The 20616-nt window shown below is 42.6% G+C and overlaps 1 long non-coding RNA gene across 1 annotated transcript; it reads left to right on the top strand.

The window, feature by feature from the left end:
• The first annotated feature begins 7195 nt into the window (after window positions 1-7195).
• On the top strand, window positions 7196-11912 carry LOC143156582 (uncharacterized). The gene is made up of 2 exons (XR_012994655.1): window positions 7196-7810; window positions 11198-11912. It is a non-coding gene; the product is annotated as an uncharacterized LOC143156582 (long non-coding RNA).
• The last annotated feature ends 8704 nt before the right edge of the window (window positions 11913-20616 follow it).

The raw sequence follows: 20616 nt of genomic DNA, 5'->3' as shown, positions 1-20616 counted from the left end.
TAAGCTGGATCAATATACTGCAACAGATTGTTTTGCTCATTAGAAGTTAAAAATAAAAAGGAAACTTGTCAATCTACCAAATATCTAGCCTTTCAATAAGGATATAATTGGAACATGCTGTCAAAAACAACTTTGAAATTAAATTCACAGCAGCTGGTACTCAGTACACTTCATGACAGGTCATCAAAGATAAAAATTTACCTCTACGTGTTACTTCTTTCATCTCTGTCAGATATTTCAAAATGTCCAGGATTTTTAAAGCAATATTAACTCTTTCAGGTTAGAATAACACACAGATCATGTCTTTATCTTAATTGGAGTATTTTCCTTAGCAGGAAAAAGAGAAAAAGCCTTCATTAAGAGGAATACTTCACTCTAACATTTGTCACTGTGAGTCACAATCCTTTCCTAACCCATCCCTGATAGCCTTGACTAGTCCTTAGCTTTGTTGTAGCTTTTTAGCAGCAAATTATGTCTTTAGTAATAGATGATTTGCTTCCTTCACTATAAATAATATGCAATATTTAGCTATATTTTCTATCAGTCAACAGACTGTGGATACCATCTTACGTATGAATGTTTCTTAAGCACCCAAACATACAAATCCAGAGATATTTAGAAAGACAGAGGATAGTATTATCAATTAGATCTGATAAAGATCACTGCAATTCTGCTCTGCAGCTCACTATTAAAAAAATTATCACCTTTTTCATAATACCCTCGTGTAAAAGGAACAACAAATGATTGTTTCTTTTCCACCTGGAAAAGTCTCTTTTGATATTTCCTACCCCTCCAGAAATCTAGAATAGTATAAAATGCCTCAGGTGACTACTTTCCTCATTTGAGATAATCTACAATTTCATATAAAATCATGGAAAGCTGGAACTAGAAAGGAAAGAAGTCCTGCTCCCCATGGGTGGCTGTCATGCATCTGTTAGAAGATTGCTAGAAGGCCAACTGATTAGGAGGTTTTCATATGCTCCACTCTTCTATCATCAAGACTATTGAATGATTAAACTTGGCTGCTACCTATTTTCTTATTCACACTCCTGTGTTTTGTACCCATCTCCACTTTGTGCTGCATCACCTTTATTGATCCATCTTGTCATTTGCAGAAAAACATAGTGGTGGGGGGGGATATGTTACAGAAGTGGTTAAGAACGAGAGCTAGCAACTGAGGTCTGCTTGGATCAGGAGACTGTACAAGACCTCCAGAGGTCCCTTCTAGCATACCTTTTCCTACGATTTTATGAAAGTGTAGAAAACTACTTCAAAGAATAAGCTCAGGCCAGGACTCCAGACTGAACTTGCTGCAATTCGTTACTCATAATTGGATGGGTGATACTACCGTTAGGGCTGTCATGATGCTGCTTTTTTTTTTTTTAAAATCTTGAAAAATTCAAGTGTTTGCTCCTGTCACTGCTGCCCTGTTGTGTGAACGAGTGAGAAGTAATGGGTAGGGTTGGAAAAAAGTCACTGCAATTGCACCTCCTGCACCCCTATTCTGTAGTCATGCCAGGGCATCAAGGTTCATAAGGGAAGATGTAATCTCAAAGAATTCCTGTAGACCTGTAGGCCTTCGGAAAAACTGAAGTCCTTACTAGGACTGGTGAACTGGGGTCTCACCATTCAGGTTCTTTTTATGAGTAAATTAGCAAAACCACAGTGATTTCAGAAGTTTGAGGTCAACACAGGAAATGTCATGTTGTGAAGTCACCACTTATGCTGTCTTAGCAATACTGGTTTCACTAATAAAAGACCCTAAATTAAATTAACATTTTAATTAATTAAAATTTATTTTTCAAAATACAGAATACTCAAGAGCTAAGCAAGCCTCTTGCCCTTATTTTATTATGTTTTAAGAATAAGACTGTACGTTATTACACGATTCATCTAGTAGCTGGTTAACATTTTATGGGAAGGTCTGTTTCATTAGTATTGAAAGTAAAATATACTTTTCAGTGAACAAGTACAATATTTAATTTTTGTCAGTTTCAGTTTATTAACTGATAATAACTTATCAGTTTATTAAACTGAAATGCCACAGAAAAAGATTTCCTCTTTGTTTTTCCCATAAGTCCCTTTGTAGCTTTTTGTGGACTGACTTAGAATTACAAAATTAAATACAGAGCTGTGTTCTTTTGACCTAAAATCTCTGACCTGTGAGATAAATTGACGTCTCTGCTTGAGGACCAGTTTAGCTAATTGTTGAGTGATGGCTGTGGCACAGCTGGTATGTGATTTTGTTCCCAAGGTAACTCTCCCATACAAAGGGATTCAGAATCAATCATTTGTTTTAGGGATACAGCAGATGTTACGTGCTGCACATAGGGAAAATAGACATTTTTACTGAGAGGGTCATCTTTTTATGAAAATATCCTTTAATCTCCCTTTGTGATGTAGAAAGAAGATTTTCAGTATTATAGCTAAAAGGAACATAACGGTTTCAATAGGAAGGGTACTCAGGAATTTCTCCTTTGCTTAACGTGAGTTCCCTGGGCCTAACATGAACCTAAAAAGCTGTAATAAAACTGCAGAGAAAGACCTCTTTATTTTCTCTTACCTTTAACAAAATCATACAGCCTTTCCCTGCGTCCCCACACCCAAGAGCATTGGTTCACAATAGTAGTCAATAAGCTACTTTATATTTACAACTGTTGTGGTTTAACCCCAGTTGGCAACCGAGCACCACACAGCCGCTCGCTCACCCTCCCCGCCCATCCCTGCCGGTGGGAGGGGGAGAGAATCGGAAGGGCAAAAGTAAGAAAACTCGTGGGTTGAGATAAGAACAGTTTAATACTTGAAATAAAATAAAATAATAACAACAGCAGCAACAACAACAACAACAATAATAAATTGCAATGAAAAGGAAAACAACAAAAAGAGAGGGGAACAAAACCCAGGAAAAACAAGTGATGCAACCGCTCACCACCCGCTGACCGATGCCCAGCCAGTCCCCGAGCAGCGGTCGCTGCCCCCCTGGCCAACTCCCCCTCAGTCTATGTACTGAGCATGACGTCACATGGTATGGAATGTCCCTTGGGCCAGTTTGGGTCAGCTGTCCTGGCTGTGCCCCCTCCCAGCTTCTTGTGCGCCTCCAGCCTTCTCAGTTGGTAGAGCGTGGGAAGCTGAAAAGTCCTTGGCTAGTGTAAGCACTACCTAGCAACAACTAAAACATCAGTGTGTTACCAACATTATTCTCGTCCTAAATCCAAAACCCAGCACTGTACCAGCTACTAGGAAGGAAATTAACACTGTCCCAGCCAAAACCAGGACAACACACAGCAGAGACCATCTTATTAAATATGAATGTTAGGCAGTTAGGACAGAGTTCATCTCCCAGTGAAGTCTGCTGGATTTCTGTGCTTCCAGTCAGGGGAGCTGGACTGCATTTATAGCAGTGGAATTATTGCTGAAAAATTTGCTGAGAAAGCAAAAACTTCTACACAAACAATTACATATGCCTGCCTGTTCTTGAGACAACATCAGGAAAATAAGAGGTAGAATTTGTTCCTCTCACATTGACGAAGAAAGTCTAATTTTTCATGTTTGAACAAGAAACAGTTTTAAACACAGACCCTAGCTCCAGATTATCATGTATCTGAATAAAAAAAGAAATAATATCTTCTTCAATGCATTAAGTTATCTGTAAGGCTGAAACAAGGACATGGTCTTTGAATTGTTGCTCATTTTGTAGCTGTGCAAAACATTCCTTGATTTCCATGAGGTTTTACATGCAGGCAACACCCCCAGAATCTGGCTTATTATTTCTAAGGAAAAAATATAAAATTTTGGAGATGGCACAAAAGAAGCATTTCTAAGTTTGGTGAAAAATAAATTATTAAAAGCTGCATGAAGAGTTACTCTTTCAATTATTTCTAAATATTTTCCTTTTTTTTTTTTTTTAAGAATATCACAAAAGGTTTCTTCGTTTATATTAAATCAGGATTTTTTAGCTCAGAGCTGTGAAGAAAATCTGTGATTGAATTTCATGAAATTGACTTTTCTCTTAAAGCTAGTTCCTGTTTAAGCCGATCACAAACCAGCATTGGCATAAATTCCTATGAGGCAGAGAAGATCCTGTCAGATTACCTTAAAGCTATGGGAAATCCCTTTCAGATTTATTACCATTTTACAAGTTTAAAAGTGAGTGATAATTTTTGGCTGCTCTGTTACTTGGTAATATTCCTTATCATTTCAATTACTTCCTTGACATTATTTTTTTTCTTGAAGGAATGCCTTTGTTTTTTGATGGTTCATGAAAAGGAGTGTGTGGTGGGTTAGCCTTGACTAACAGCCAAACTCCCACCCGGGCACTCACTCCCCCCGCAACTGGACGGGGGGAGAAAATGGGAAGAACAGGAATGAGAAAGCTTGTGGGTGAAGATGAAGACAGGGAGATCACTTACCAATTACCTTCGTGGGCAGGCCAGACTCGATTTGGGGAAAATTAGCTTAATTTCTGGCCAATTAAAACACATATTTAATTACTCATTTGGTAGTGGGAAACAAAAAGACAAACATTAAAACAACCCCTTTCCTCCCCTCTTTCCCAGGCTCAACTTCACTCTTTCAATCCCAACTCCTATGCCCCCCGAGTGGTGCAAGGAGATGGGGAATGGGGGCTCGTGATCAGTCCGTAACAGTTCCTCTCTGCTGTTCCTTCCTCCTGACGCTTTCCCCCTGCTCCAGTGTGGGTCCTTCCCAGGCTGCAGTCCTTCATCAACAGCTCAAGCATGGGTCCTTCCCACGGGCTGCAGTCCTTCAGGATAAGCCTGCTCCCATGTGGGTCCTTCACGGCCTGCAGTTCCTTCGGGGTCTGTCCACTTGTTGTGGCATGGGGTCCTCCACGGGCTGCAGTGTGGATATCTGCTCTGGCGTGGTTCTTTCCAGGGGCTGCAGGGGAATCTCTGCTGGGGCACCTGGAGCACCTCCTCCCCTCCTCCTGCTCTCTCCTGGGTGTCTGCAGGGCTGTTTTTCACATGTTTTTTGCCTTACTCCTCTCTCTCAGAGCTGCTGCACAACGTTTTTACTCTTGCTTAAATAGGTTTTCCCAGAGGTACCACCAGCATTGCTGAGGGGCTCCGCCATGCCCTGCGTTGGAGCAGGCTGGAACTGCCTGTATCTGGCACAGGGCAGCCCCGGCCGCTCCTCCCCTGCCCCCCATGGCCAGCACGTGGGCACCTGTGCCCAATGCAAGGTGTGACCAGTCTTTGCTCAAACATATACTGCTCTTAGTGACTGCGTTGCATTTGGCTAAAGAAAGATACTGAACGTCTTGTTTATAATAAAATAAAACCTATTATAATCATTGAAAACCTCTCAAGATTTGACCGGTTCACCAGTGCGTGCAAACCCAAAAGTCTTTTCTTCCTTCATATATCAAACTATTCTGCTTCCATTACTCCTGTGCAAGTTCATCTACACCGTATGTCCTTACAGACACAGTAAAACCTTATCGGGGCGGGAATCCTAAAGCAGAGGAAGCATGTTATTAGCTGAAGTCTGGTGTGGCAGCACCCCTGTGGGGGGCAGAGGTGCGGGGCAGAAGCTGCACAGATCCCAAAGACTTCTGCCCTCACCTCTGCCGCTCTCGTGAGATAGATCTTGCGGTAGGCTGGGTTTTATTAAGATTGCCTGCATAGTAACATATCACGTCAGGTGAATAATATGGGCCTCAGTCTGTTCTACAGACAATTTACTGGACCTTTTCGCTCACTAAGAAGCTAATATTAAAAGCATTGCAATTCAGAAATTCGGTTTCTTTGATAATTATCTCATTTTAAGTTAGAGGCTCTGTAATTGTAATTCTGCACTTGCAGTTCTTGTATTTCCTGATTTGGAATAAAAGTTGATTGCATCTTTTGTTTTTATTCATTAAAGTGGAAGTCCTGAATAGAAAAGCAAACAAAATTTTGCATTCAATGGGCTCAAAATGCTATCTGGAGGTGACACATCTTTCAAGATTAGGTTTACAAAGTGTACTTGCAGGATATTTAAAAAACCAACCAGGATATGTAAAAAACCAACCACCCTGATGTAAGATGGGACTCGGTCATTGTTAGGGTTAAGGAATGCTAACATCTAACAATCATTTAAGTCAACAGATAGACTCATATTGATTTCAGTGAGCACAATTAGCAAGGCCCTGAAGATTCAGAACCGAAAAGTCTATTGCTCTGAAACACCCAAGACCTAAGACATCACAGCTCATCCCAGCAAAGACAAGGTGCAACCTTTAGCAGAGGGGAGGACCGGTGCCTCAGAGAGAGCAGACGAGAGACAATTTAGTCCTACACAGTCTGCTATTAGGCCTGTGTCTGCTATAACTGCCAGTAATGCTACAGGAGACCTGATTCACATGCATTTGAGAGTTAAATCTGAAGCGCTTACATCTCGAAGAAGATTCTGAGCGTATTTTCTGTTGATACTCACCAAAATGAAGAAGCTCAGCTATAGCCTGCAAAGCAAACAAACCCCAGAGATTTAGGGGAGCGAGATGTTGCTTGATAACAGTTCTCCTAAGACTGAAGTTCTTGATATTTGACATTGCTGTTTAGCTTAGCTGTATCAACTCTAAGCAATGCTATAGCAGAATTAATGTATGCATTTATGTATGAATTGATATATGACGTATTACTAATTAGTAATATTAAGTATCAATATTAATAATTAGCTTACCATTAAAATGAATTAGTGTGTACATATAAAAGTACATTGATTTCGTAGTAAAAATCTTTCTGTAGTTACTTACCTAAGACTCATGCATTTCAATTATTCTGTTGACATAGGCACTATAATTTTTTGTGAAAGTCCTAGCCTTTTGCAAAAAACTACCTTAAAACAAAAGATTAAAGCATCTAACTTCTCATCCATTGCACATAGATTTGTACATTCAATTCTTGTCAATCTCAATCTTGCTTCAGTCACTTAGAGGCTGTTTGTGTTAGAATTAAATAATTATTTTCTAGGCTTTTCTTGTAATGGTGTATGTATGATTCTGACTACATTTTCATTACGCTGAAGAGATCTAAAAATTGTATCTATCTTTTGAACTACTAGATCATGAAGTATAGGCAAATCAAAGAGACAGGTGAAGTGAAATTCAGTAAAGAAATGTGTTTCTATTATATGTCAACAGTCTCAATAGAAAAACTAAACATTTTTTTTCATTGACAAAAGTAAGTGTTTGTGGGAGACTGGCTGGCTGAGCAGAGGCATGTCAACATAGAATTGATAAGTCAGCAGGATCTCAAGAAGTGGCGAAAACAGCTGGTGTGAGAACTAATAAAGTGCAAGGACACACTGACCTTGTTTACTCCGGCATAAAGCCGACAAGAAAGTTGTGGTTAGCAAAAGGGAACGGCAGCTGGAGGAAACAGGGTGTTGGGAGAAACAAGATGTGTATGTAAATGTTGGGAGAAACAAGGTGTGTATGTAAAGGCTGGCATTTAGGCTACTAACCAATAAGGAGCTTGGCTTTTGTAATATGTATGGGCTAATTAAGGAACCTATAAAGTGTGATGATTGTATTCTAATAAACGAAGTCTGCTGATCCCTCACATTGAGTGACTGCTCCTTCCCTCTGCTTTGGCAAATGGCACGACATTTGGCGCCCGAACAAGGGACCCGGCGACCCGATAGCGGAGTCCGGAAGCCACGGCCAGTAGAGAACTAAAGTGCGGTCCTGTAAGCAGCGCAGGAGGTGAAAGGGATATTCGTCCCCGCACCCGGGAGCACCTAAAGAGGCTGTCCCGCCAGCTACGCGCCGCCGAAGTCTGCAAAGGCTGCAATAGAGCGCTCTTTAAAGGTATGAACAGGCAAGCGGCGTATAACTTGCTCAAATGCTTCTTAGAGAAGCGGGGCACAGAAGGGGTAGATTTAAAGAAGGAACTCACTGACCTGTTAGAGTATGGGGTAGCCCGGGGAATTTTTTCAGATTCTAATACGGACTGATAACGGAGCAGTCTGGCCAACTGCCTCCCAGTGAGCGACCGCTATCATGGAAACAGAGGCGGCAGCTGTGTTGCTCGTAAGCATCCTCTCCAAGAGAGGGATCGAGACAACGGTAAAACAATTATGTGCGTTGATTAGGACAACGTTGGGGACATTTTAAGGACAGTCAAACTATTTTTTCTGACCTTGAGTGGCGAGAGCTTGGCAATACTATGTGGGAGCAGACTATCACGGGGGATGAAAAGTCAAAGAAGGAGATTAAAACAGTGCGGGAACTATGGAGGTCTGTATCAGAGACTTTAAAAGCCATGAAAGCTGAAAGAAAGGTGGCTTGTGCAGCCACTCAAATGCTAGCCCCAGAACCCTTGCCTGATAGACCGAAGAATACAACATCTGGACTGTTTCGGTTCTTTGGGCCGTCGGCAGTCCGAGGTATGTCGGGTACCCCCAAACGAACTGCCTTGGAAGCCAAGTATAGTGTTCTGGGGGGTGACGGCGCTTCTGAACTGCTTGAAACGTACCCTCCGCTTACGGACTGCAAAGATGCAGAAACTAGCGGTAACGGGGCCCCTCTTTCACCTGAGACGGTGGCGGAAGAGCGACGACCCGGAGAGGAGGAGCGGCTGGTTCCGTTAACCCCTCCGTGGCCAACAGCCCCGCCTCTAGGAGTCTCTTCAGGTGCGTCTACTCCACCACAGGGTGACAGCAAAGAACAGAGTATGGCTGGGACTAATGAGCTCCTGAAGAAGGTGGTGCAACAGTTACAGGACTTAACAATTACAGCCCAGAGGGGAGGAATAGAACACCTGTCCGGGGCATCAGGGGAATCCCTACCCCCTTGCCTCTCTGGACCACCAGCGACGGTTCAGCCCAGACGCTGGAGCGAAGTGGCTAGAGACGCTATGTTGGACGGGCAGTGGCAAGCGGTATCCAGCTTGGGGGCGAGTGCTTTTCCTGTGCTGCAAGAGAATAACGGCAATAAGTGGGCACCTCACGATTGGAAAATCCTTCAGCAAGCAAAAAACACTGTGTCCCAGTATGGGATAAAATCAGAAGCTTCACGTCAAATTGTAATCTGGATTTTTTCGGCTGACCTGATGTGCCCTTCTGACTGCCAAAACCTTATGCGGCTTTTATTGTCACCTACGCAGTATTTGTTGTGGGGGTCGGAATGGTCACGGCGGGCGGCAAGTGCTGCGGCACAGCATCAAACGCAGGGGGATCCCCTCTATGGGATTACCGTGGAAATGATAACGGGGACGGGAAGGTTTAATGATATTAATGCTCAGTTGTTTTTTCCTATTGCTTTGTTGCAGTTGTCTGCCAAACTGGTGCTAGATGCCTTTTTAGCCTTACCCGGTTCGTCCACTCCATCCTTTAGTTCTGTACAGCAAGGTGCCACTGAAGCGTATAGTCATTTTGTCGATCGCTTGTGGGGGGCGATATGTGAAAAAAAAAAAAAAAAAAAAGAGAGAGAAAAAAAAGAGGGAAAAAAAAAAAAAAAAGAGAGAAAAAAAAAAAAAAGAGAGAGAAAAAAAAAAAAGGAAAAAAAAAAAAAACCCAACAAACAAAAAAAACAAAAACAAAGAGTGCCTACAGTGTGTACCGTGAGTATTGTGTCAGTGTTACCATTGTGATAAGAAGTGGTGGGCCCGGTGCACGCGCGCACAAAGGTGATCTGAAACTTGCTATCTGAAAGAAATAGTGCTGTATAGAATATTAATAACCACTGGACACGAAATACAGTTCACGAAACTGCCAAATTGATTATTGTTTGTATAAAAAATAAAAAAAAATTAAAAAAAAAAAAAGAAAGGCAATTCGCCTAGAAGAGAAGATGTTGAGCCAGGCAGATGTGATCGTAATTGGGCTAATCTTAATAATCCCAGGGTCGGCAACTATACATCGCATTAACCCAAGGGAAAATATGTGGGTAACCTGGGCAAATAAAACAGGGCAGCCCGCGTTTTGCCTTTCCCTCGCCTCAGCAACTGAGCCGTTTAGGACTTGTTTGTTAGGTATGCCTGGATATAAGGAAGGTGACTTTGCCAGGTTCAGTACTGGCAGTTGTACTAATGTGACTGCAACTAGCAACTGTAGTGCTAACTTGATAAAAGGATTAAATCACTCGCTACCCTGGAATCCCCAGGAGTTGGAACTATTAGGGTCGATGCGAGTTGGAAATACATCTAAAAATTGGACTCAGACATGTTTTATATTTGGGGGACCCCTACAGACGGGTATCCACTTCTACCAGGCAAGAAATTGGACAGGGTGGACTAATGTCACCTCTCACGCATCTTACTACAAGTATCAGGATGCGGGCGATTTTTGTGGTACCAATGACAGTGGTAACAGCTATGCTTTAGGAGCGGCTGGAGCGGAAACAAAGGGAGGAATAGGGATCTGGAACAATGGTACCCCAAAGGCGTTGCCCCCACAGGTATTTTTAATATGTGGGGACAGGGCCTGGCAGGGTATCCCAGCAAATGCTGTAGGAGGGCCATGCTACTTAGGAAAATTGACCCTGCTGGCTCCGGGAGAAAATTGGTGGAAAACCATAACAAGAAAAGAGCAGCAACAAAGACGAAAAAGAGCCGCCATGGGTCTTTCCCCAGACTGTCGTGATGACGTAATTCTGCCTAGCGACACCGAAAAGGTCTTCCTTTCACTATTTGTACCAGGTGCTGCAGCTGCGAGGGCCCTAAATGAGGTAGGGAAATTAGCTTGTTGGGCTAAAAAGCAGGCTGATATGACAACAGAGCTTATTGAAAAATTACTTGCAGATCAGGATAGCTTCCATCATGCAATTTTACAGAATAGAGCTGCTATTGACTTTCTGTTATTAGCACAAGGACATGGGTGTGAGGATTTTGAAGGGATGTGTTGTATGAATCTGTCTGACCATGGGGAGTCAATCCACAAACAGCTACAATGGTTAAAGGACCACACCAAGAATATTCAACAAGATCACGGGTTATTCGATACCTGGCTTAAGAATATATTTGGGGAACTGCCATCTTGGATAATAAGTTTAATAAAAGAAAGCTTATGCATTTTAATTGTTATATTAGTAATAAGTATATGCTCTTGTATAATTTTTAGCTGTGTGAAGAAAGCAATTATGAAAATTGTTAATCAAGTCTGGGTTGCTCAAAAACAAGAAGGGGGAATTGTGGAGGAGTGGCTGGTACAGCAGGGGCACGATCTAGTATCCCTGAGCAACCCATGTTTTTAACAGTAGCAGGGATATGCTGACAAAAACGGCTGGTGACCTTGACCATCCTTCCCTGAGCAGAAGAAGGAGCCTCACTACGTGATGAACAACAACAGCGGAACAACACCCAGGATAAGGAGGAGGCACAGATCAGCGAGACCAGCCGGCAGCTACCAATGAGAAGGGCTAACTAATTGGCTAGGCCTAGGAGGGTGGTTAAAGGGAATAATTCAGAGCCTAATATTAATACTAATAATAGTGATTATAGGATTATTGTTGTTTAGTTGTGCTTTGTCTTGTATTAAACGATTAATAACACGTATATCTAGTGACGCTTGGCTAGCCCAAAATAAAAACGGGGGAATTGTGGGAGACTGGCTGGCTGAGCAGAGGCATGTCAACATAGAATTGATAAGTCAGCAGGATCTCAAGAAGTGGCGAAAACAGCTGGTGTGAGAACTAATAAAGTGCAAGGACACACTGACCTTGTTTACTCCGGCATAAAGCCGACAAGAAAGTTGTGGTTAGCAAAAGGGAACGGCAGCTGGAGGAAACAGGGTGTTGGGAGAAACAAGATGTGTATGTAAATGTTGGGAGAAACAAGGTGTGTATGTAAAGGCTGGCATTTAGGCTACTAACCAATAAGGAGCTTGGCTTTTGTAATATGTATGGGCTAATTAAGGAACCTATAAAGTGTGATGATTGTATTCTAATAAACGAAGTCTGCTGATCCCTCACATTGAGTGACTGCTCCTTCCCTCTGCTTTGGCAAATGGCACGACAAGTGTTGACTGGCTTTTACCCCTCTTGCCCTTACAGGGCTCGTAATGTTGAGATTAAACCTCTGATTCTGCAAAACCCCTGTGTGAATTAAATATATCAATATCAAATCAGAACTGCAAAGTCCATTCTACATTCTGAGCACTGGCACTATTTCTTTCTTTCAAAACAACCCCGTCGGTACAGACCGGCTGAAATCCATAGGGCTGCACACGTTATGGATGGCTTAAATAAGCCTGCAGATTTGTTATTACATAAATGAGGCTTGGCTCAAATGGAACTCTTGTCGATTTAGGTTTATGACAGTGGAAGTTAAAGCCTGTCACTACCACACTTCTTCCCAAATGCTCAAAGCAAGCTAAGTTTTAAGAACAAGTAATATACAATTTTCAGTGCATTTTTATAGATTTTTATTTCCTATTTCTTTAAAAGGAGAACATTTTTATATAATTTACAAGTTCTAGAACGTATTGATTGCTGAAAGTTGGATTTTTATAGAGGAAGAAACAATTCCAGCTGTACAGAAGCATTCATACTGGCATTATAATCTCCTGAGAATCCCCGGTATAAGGGACAAATTTTCTCAATATGCCATTCACAAGAGACATCAAACCTTTCACTCTCTTGATGGTTTTAAATGTCTTTCTTACTTTTATTTTGTGCTGCCTTTTGTATCACCAAATATGTATCATTACATGTAGGCCCAATTATTAATGTCCACCTTTTTTCCACATTCAATTATTTCATCTCATGTGTTTATTTGCTGTCTTTTTCATTTCTAGTAAATCTCACCTGTCTTGATGTTCCATATGGTTCGGCAAGTGCCAGCAATTGCAGTGATTTCTTCATCTCTTCTTCCCTCTGCCTCTGACCTTCTTTACTAATGTTGACAGGATGCATGTATGTATTTTTAAAATAACATTTTAAAAGTAATTTTTTTTATATTCTCAGAGAAAATGTTATATTCTCAAATATTTATGTTCTTTAAAAAGTCTATTTTCATTCCTTCCTAGAAGAGAACCACAAAGTCATATTAGACATAGCAATAAATTAATTGTAACACTACATGTTTCAGACATCATATATGTACGTATTAGTTACTGAAAGTTGTAGAAGTATTCCTCAACATAAGACAGTGGCCTTGAGCAATTGCTGCTCATGGGCAAGTAATTTGAGTCATGCATTTTTTTTGGTTTTTGTTTTGTTTTGTTTTTTCATTAACAAAAAGTATTTCTTTTCACAAAGCGATGAAAATTGAAATGTGGGCAATTTTCTGTGGTGTGTTAAATCTTTTTTTACAGATTGATGATCAGATGTGCAAATGGTCATGGATGGTTAAAGAAAGTAGGAACAGAACCAACAAATGAGTGATCAGCTATGTGGAAATTAAAATGCCATCACCCTATGCAATATCAATTGCATTTTATTATTTTGATCAATTCATCACTACACCACCAGATTGAGAGAGAAATTACAGTATCTTCAATTAAATTGAATCTTCATATATGCCTACTGAAAAGACTGCTCCTCTTTTCTTCTCTTCTTTCAGTGTTTCTGGCCTCCTGTATATATCCTGACCCTTTAATAGGGTCGTTAAAAAAAAAAATTAAGATGTCCATGAATTTGGCTTTCAAGACAGCCAGAGTTATTAATTTCATTAAGTTCTTTAGCAAAGGCTGCACAGCCCCCATAACTTTGCCGTCTTTTTTTACTTACTCTTACCAATGATATTTGCAACATATTTTGTTGCAGCTTGTGGCAGTTCAGTGTAATGGGGCCCATATCAGGATTACGCAGGTAACAGCCTTAGACTGAGTAGGATGTTCAGTCAAAAGTCTTCAAAGCTAAACATTAACTCGGAGCACTGCCCAGCTGATAAGATGCAGTCATTTGAGCTTGTCACTGTCAATGCACTTTGCATCTTAGCAGAGCTAAGAGAAAGGACTAGCCAAAAGGCAGAGAATTAGGGATGGCTTAAAAAAATTAATAATATTTTATTTCTAGATTTGAAAAACAGACTTTCCCCAATGCAGCTCCAAAACAAACAGCTAATTTCTTGCTTGGGCCTTCGTTTTACCTTTTCTTGCTCTCCTTGTCTTTCTTTAACAAAAAACCCAAGCGAATCAATGCATTGTTTTTCTGCAAAAGACTGAGTTTCTACCTGATGTTTCAGATGCTTTTGAACTTAGAACTGTAGCACTTGATATTTTTTTTTTCTTTAGTGTTTCATGTAAATAAATCATAACATTCTCTGGTGGTCTTAACTGTAAGGGAAAGTAAGCATATCCTTACCTTACAGTGACATCAGCCAGCAACCTCAGCACTTGTGGATGCATCCCATCAGGTCACACGGACTTGTGTCTGTCCACTTTGTTTAAATATGCCCTAACTTGATAACTCAAATGACGGTTAAGTCTTTCTTGCTCTAGACTTTCCCACTGCTCTCGGGGGCCTGGTGTTCCTGAAGGCTGGTCTTACCAGTAAAATCTGAGGCAAGATGCACCGAGTACTTTGCTCTTGCCCCATGCAGCATTGGGCACTATTTTCCCTCGTCATCTGTTTGTTGATGATACATCAGTAGAAGCCCTTCTTGTTACCCTTTATGTCCCTTGCCAGATTCAACTATAGATGGTTTTGGCTTTCCTAACTCCACCCTTGCGGGCTCAGACAGTGGCTCTGTATTCCTCCTGGGTGACCTGTCCCTGCTTCCACCCCTTGCGCACTGCCTTTTTATATCTGATTTTAGTCAGGAGCTCCTTGTACTATGTCCTTTAGTCAGAAGCTCCATGCAAGCCGCTGGCTACTTTTGCTTGAATTCCTGCATGTTAGGATGAACTATCTTTGAGCTTGAAGCTCAGGGTTGTGATCCTGCAATTTGTCTTGTTCCTTCCTCTCAGGATCCTGAACTCCACCATCTCATGGTCATGGCAGCTAAGGCTGTTCCTGACCTTCAAATCCACAAGAAGATTGTGGAGCTTTCAAAAACCTGACAGGCTCAGGCTACTCCTCCTGTGGAAGAGAGAGACTTAAATGCTGGTACAAATGGCCAATATACAAGAAAAGGCCTAAGCTGTTTTGCAATTATTGTAAAATCTTGTTTTTACTTCTTTATCAGTCTCAAGATGCTATCACACTTGGGACACACTAAGTAGATACAATCTTCAAGAAGATTAAGATAAGTTATCTTTCTTGCAGACAAGTGTTCTGGCTGCATTATTAAAACTGGCAGCTAATTTTCATTTATACGCTTGCTATAAGATGTGCTTATATTTTGATTTTCATTGTGTTGATATTGTTAATAAAAGTTACATTTTTCATTCGCACTTATTTGTGCTTATTTGACCAGAGTTCAGAGTTTAGCTTTAAGACTTCTTACTATTGCATTAAGAATGTCACGCCCCACAAGATACAATGCCCAGTTCTATTATAAAATCATCGTGCCAAATTCAATTAGCGAAGATTTTTTGATGAATTAACCTTGTCATGGCAGAATATACACTGCACCTGCGGGTCTGCTTTAGCGCCAGACTTTGACCCTCCTACAGTTAAGTCCTAGGTTGTTTTGCTGATCCCTTTCAACTCACTTTTTCCTCCTTGTGTTCAGACGTCACTACCTCCAAATGTCCAAGATTTTTCTGTCTCATTTATGTGTATGATTTGCCTCTTCAGTTTGTTCTTTCATCATTCTCAGTACTCTCTTGTTTCAGAACTCTGCAGCAGATGTTTGATTTTCCCCTTGTACCTTGCTTTACCTCCAAGGAGCCTTGCAAATGTTGCTCCAGACAGGAGAGAAAGGCTGATCATTGGAGCTCATGAATGACCGAAACAGAAGGTTATTTAACAATCTGGAAATTGTTAAATATGTTAAATAAAAATATTTAACAATGAGGAAAGAGCATTAACAATTTTCATTTTCATGCTTCAGGGGTCTGATCCCCAGGGTAGCGTAAATCCCCGTTCTGGGGAACTGAAAAGCAGTTTTCTGATATGGTGGTGATTCACATGTTCCTTCCACTTCTGGCAGTTACCTGTGAAGAAAAAGCACAGGAGAAGGAAAGAGTTTGCCTTTGCTGCATCTCCCTCACTGCCGGGAGGGACACAGTGTGAGAGTATGAGGAATACAGACTGTGAAGCAGTGCCAGGGTAAAGTTAAAAAGTCTGTAATGGGCTTCAGGAAGGCTAGAGACCTGAAATGCAGATCTGGCATAACTTGTCATGGCTGACCCTACTCTGCTAATCTCACCAAATGCTTGGTTGTGACATTGTTTCCTGTCTTTGGGCACTAAGGGCCTACAACACCTCCTATCCTCCTCAGTCACCATTGTCCTTGGCCAGAATCCTGGCCTACAGCATCAAAGCCTGCCTCTTTTGGGGCCATTCCTGGATGATCTGCTTTTGATGCAAAAGGAGTCACAGCTCTCCTGCTCCACCACCAGCCCTAGTGGCATTTGCCTTGAGAACAGAAGCAGGTATAAGAAGTATCCTTTTCACTCTTGCTGATAAGGGAGGGAAGAGGAGAAAACTTGGACTCGGTTCTGGGATCAGACGCTTCATGATACTGGGCAGCAAACACAGAGGTTTGAAGTGTGGACCGTCTGTCATGTCTTCAGCTGACAGCCTGCCACGAAAACAAATCAAAGCATCAGTGGCTGGAGAGTAGGTTTGCATGGCCAGCATCTATGTCAGATGGACTGCTGTCTTTCAAGTATAAGGAACACGGCTGCAGCTAACACAGCAGTGCCCACATGTCTCCTGACAAAGATCAGCTCTGGCGAAACATTCATCTGGTGTTCACAACTCCCAGCCCCTCCTCCTGCTCCCAATATGGCAGTCCCGCCATCTCCAGCCACCCATACTAGTTGGCCCAGACCGACCTGAGCAGAGTCCAATGGGCCCCTGACATGCAAAGGAGGTGTACGGACAGGGTTCATGCCTGACCCTTAGGTTTGGTGGCACCCCCTGTCTACCTACGAAAGGAAAAAGGAAACCTGGCCTTAGAGGGCAGGGAGGAGAAACCTCTTTCAACAATGACTAGGCCAGACTCTCCACCAGGATGAGATGTACATCTCCTGCAGGAGGAACTCTGGTGTTGGTGCCCTAGGAAGGGCAGCCTGGGGTGATCACAGCAACCTTTGCTGGCCCAGTCCTGGGTCTGGCCAGACAGCAGCATTGCACAAGCATGCCCACAGCAAATGGGTACAACCTTTCCCCATTTCAAAGACACCCTCTCTTCCTGCACCTGAGTTATAAGCATTCTTTTCCTGCTTGCAACAAATCTGCCTAACAGCAGAGCCCTGGATGAGATCCACCAGGTATGCCCCAAAATGGGGGCAGCACAGCCTGTGGAGAGTGCTCAGTGACCACAGACCATCACTGATAAGCAGCTGGAAGACAGAGCTGCTCAAGAACTGAGGGGGACACCATATAGTGAAGTGGAAGGGGACCCATTCCTAGAGTTGAGGGAGGCAGAAAAGTGAGGAACTTGCAGCGGGGTCATGGCTAACATTGGGTGTGGGTGAGGAGCTATTGTCATGAACGCTGCTTCACCCAAGTGGCACCATGCAAATCCAGCAGCATTTGTTGCCTTCCAGAGAACCTCTTTGAGGTCAGAATGAGTGATACCCCAACTTCTTTCAGGGCAGGGAAGTAGAATCATTTAGGTGCTGTGTCTACCAAGCTTGATCTTGTTTGGGAGATGCACGTACCTAATCAAATTGTTCCTTAATAGTACCATGCATGCACTAGGAGGAGGTGTGGGACCCTTTTGTATGACATAACTGGTTGCTATGCAGCTGTATGCCACTGCAGCTATTGCTTTTACTGCTGCAGTTGCTATAGGAGACTATCAGATGAAGTGATGAAAGATTTCTCCCCTCACTCACCATGTCATATTGCCCGGCTTTGTGTATACTGCATACCAAGCATCTGATCCTAGCAAAAATCCATCCCTGCTTTCTTCCTTCTCCCCTGCTGGAAACCATGGAAACAAAGCTGACTTGATTCTGCCATGGACAAAGAATAGAGGGGTGGCCCAGAGATGAGGCCCTTGTCAGCTCCACCGAGCTAACCCCTTTCTTTGCCAGGAATGCTCTCACAACACAGCCTATAGGAAAAAGTTAAGGCTTTATTTAATCACAGCTGCAACTTGATTAAACCAGTATTCTAATTTAAGATACCATTTAAGAATATTCTTTGATATGTTACTTGCTTCTATATACTCACTGTCATCACACCAGGCATCCCCAGCCACCAGGGAGTAATATGTGGACTAAGACCACTCAGATCCATTGCACTTCCTGAAGTTTTCAAGGCAATGTTTGTTTTTTAAATACCCAGATGTTGGGCTGAGCCACGTATACATCTCCTAGTTGGTCCATTAGTTGGCCAGGGCATTGCAAGGCTGGTACTTTCTGACTCACGGAACGATTTGTTGAGCTGAAATATTTTCAGGGTCACAGATAGGTGCACCAATTAGTTTTCCTGGCTGAAATGAGGGCCCTCCATCTGGCCGGTCAGGAATAAACTAGTTTTGTGGTTTTGCATGCAATTGCTGGCATTCAAGTGAATAGTGCAACTCCCTTCCTTACATGCACTCTGTGTGAGAGGTCATTGAGTGATCACAGCCCTTTGTGGCATCCTCAGTCTCTTTTTCCCCTTCCAGCACATTGGGCCAAGAAGAGGCCTAGCTGAAAATGGGACCCTAAAAAGGAGCCACTGGATTCCAGCCTCGGTTGCCAAAGGCAACCAAAAGCTCTGTATTATCGTCCAATCTGAGTATCTGTTGTAGTTTATCAAAGAATTGGGGATCTATGTTGAGCTACATCAGAACATGGGCTGCAATCTTGATCCTGTGTATGCCCCATCTTAAACATTTATAATTTTTCATGGTTGCCCATCCATGTGCAGCTTATCTCTCCCAGCTGCTAAGCTAACTCTCTTTAGGTGGCAAGAGATTGGTACCCAAATCTTTCTCCAAACCCTCATTCCTATGGGACATCTTCACAAAGAGAGACAATGGTTGCCATCTCCTTGGTGCACATAGCCCTCTGTTGTCCTTTGGCTATAACAAGAACTAAGGAGCTCTCCTCTCTTGAGTTGATATTCCAAGAAGGAAGAAAAAGAGGTGTTTCTCTACTACAGTGCTAGGGCTGTGTTTGATGTGGCCCTAGGTGAAGTATAAACATGGAAGAGAGGATGCAGTGTCAAGGTCAGCTGGGATAGGGCTGAAAGACTGCCAGAGTGAAGATGACAGAGTGGCATGGCATTGCCCATACTGCCAGCTAGGATTGTTCCCACATCCAGACCATGCCCAGGCATATCTGACGAGCGTGCCGGTTGGAGCAGCTAAACACTTATTAAATGTTAACCAGCCTGGAGAATCCTGTATCACTATTAGATTACATGCCTGGCATTGTTTAATTCATGTTATGTCAATACACATAACCCTAGAGTCCATGGAGTATGTTAACACTCTGGCCAGAAGATTACAAAAGAGACAGCAGAGTGGTTCTACTAAGCACACAGATTTTCATGCCGAGACAGAATGAAAATGCTGTGCAATTATCCTACATAATACAAATAGAGTGACTTCATAAGTGGTATAAAAATATTTGCACTGTTGAAGCAAAACCACATAGCGGCAGTGTCCTGTTCTTGGTCACAGTAATCCTAGTTGCAAGAAACAATTATGTTTCAGAAAAGGAGGCAGATAAGGGCATGTCAAAAAGCAGCAATGGCTGGCTGTTCCCTAAAGGACGAAGAGCCAAGAATCAAAAGCAATAGCACAGCTGACAGGGCAAGGGTCTCACTAGCCAGAGCCCAGTCGCACGGTACCTAAGCAAGGCAAGCAGAGCAGGCCCAGTGACAGTGGCCAGGTGCAACCAAGGGTCCAGATCCTCAGGCAAGTTCATGGTGATGAGGCAGGTCCCAGGTCAAGCCAGGAGGTTAGTCTGCAGGACACGGTCTGGATCAATGGAGGCTAGGGCTGAACTGGAGACCACCACTCCAATGACTTAGCTCAGGCAGGGACTGAACATCCAGGGCTGACCTTAAACAGAGCTCCTGGGCTTTGGGGCAGGGTGATTAGGTGGAGGTCCCAGGTAGCACTGGGTCAGGGCCATTGAGGCTTATTAGTACCCCCAGAACTGAAACAGGGCAGACTGTGCCTAGACAGCAAGTACACAAGCAGAGAGCAGGCAGAAACCACAGTCTGCATCTGTGCATGCCAGAGTCATCCACAGTCAAAAAGACTTCAGAAAGAAGACAAAGATTTACAGAAGAAACAGCAAGAAGCTTTCCCTGTGGAAATTGGTCAAAATATAGTATGGGAAAGGAATATTACATTGAACCCTGACAAGTGTTTCTACCAACGAATTAAATGTGCCTGGTAACATTCCCAGACACTGAGGCCGACTGACATGGGATGGCCTGTGTCTATGCTTGTAAGCTGCCTTGGTTTTTAAGTATCAAACCACACCAGCTCAGGAAATTCCCCACGCAGGATATAGAAGGCAGGACGGTATTCTGGGCTTTTTTGGAGCTTTGGCTATCTAGCAATGGGAGAACTATTTTTCCTGTCCCAAAGGTATCAAGTGTCAAGAAAGTAGTTGGTAGGTAGGACACTAGCCAGTAAATGCGTATGACAAAAAGAAGCTTGGACCTCC

The sequence above is a fragment of the Aptenodytes patagonicus genome, chromosome 2 (assembly GCF_965638725.1).
Source record: "Aptenodytes patagonicus chromosome 2, bAptPat1.pri.cur, whole genome shotgun sequence".
NCBI lineage: Eukaryota > Metazoa > Chordata > Aves > Sphenisciformes > Spheniscidae > Aptenodytes > Aptenodytes patagonicus.
The sequence above is the reverse complement of the archived record's forward strand: the minus strand, read 5'-3'. Positions and strand labels throughout refer to the sequence as shown.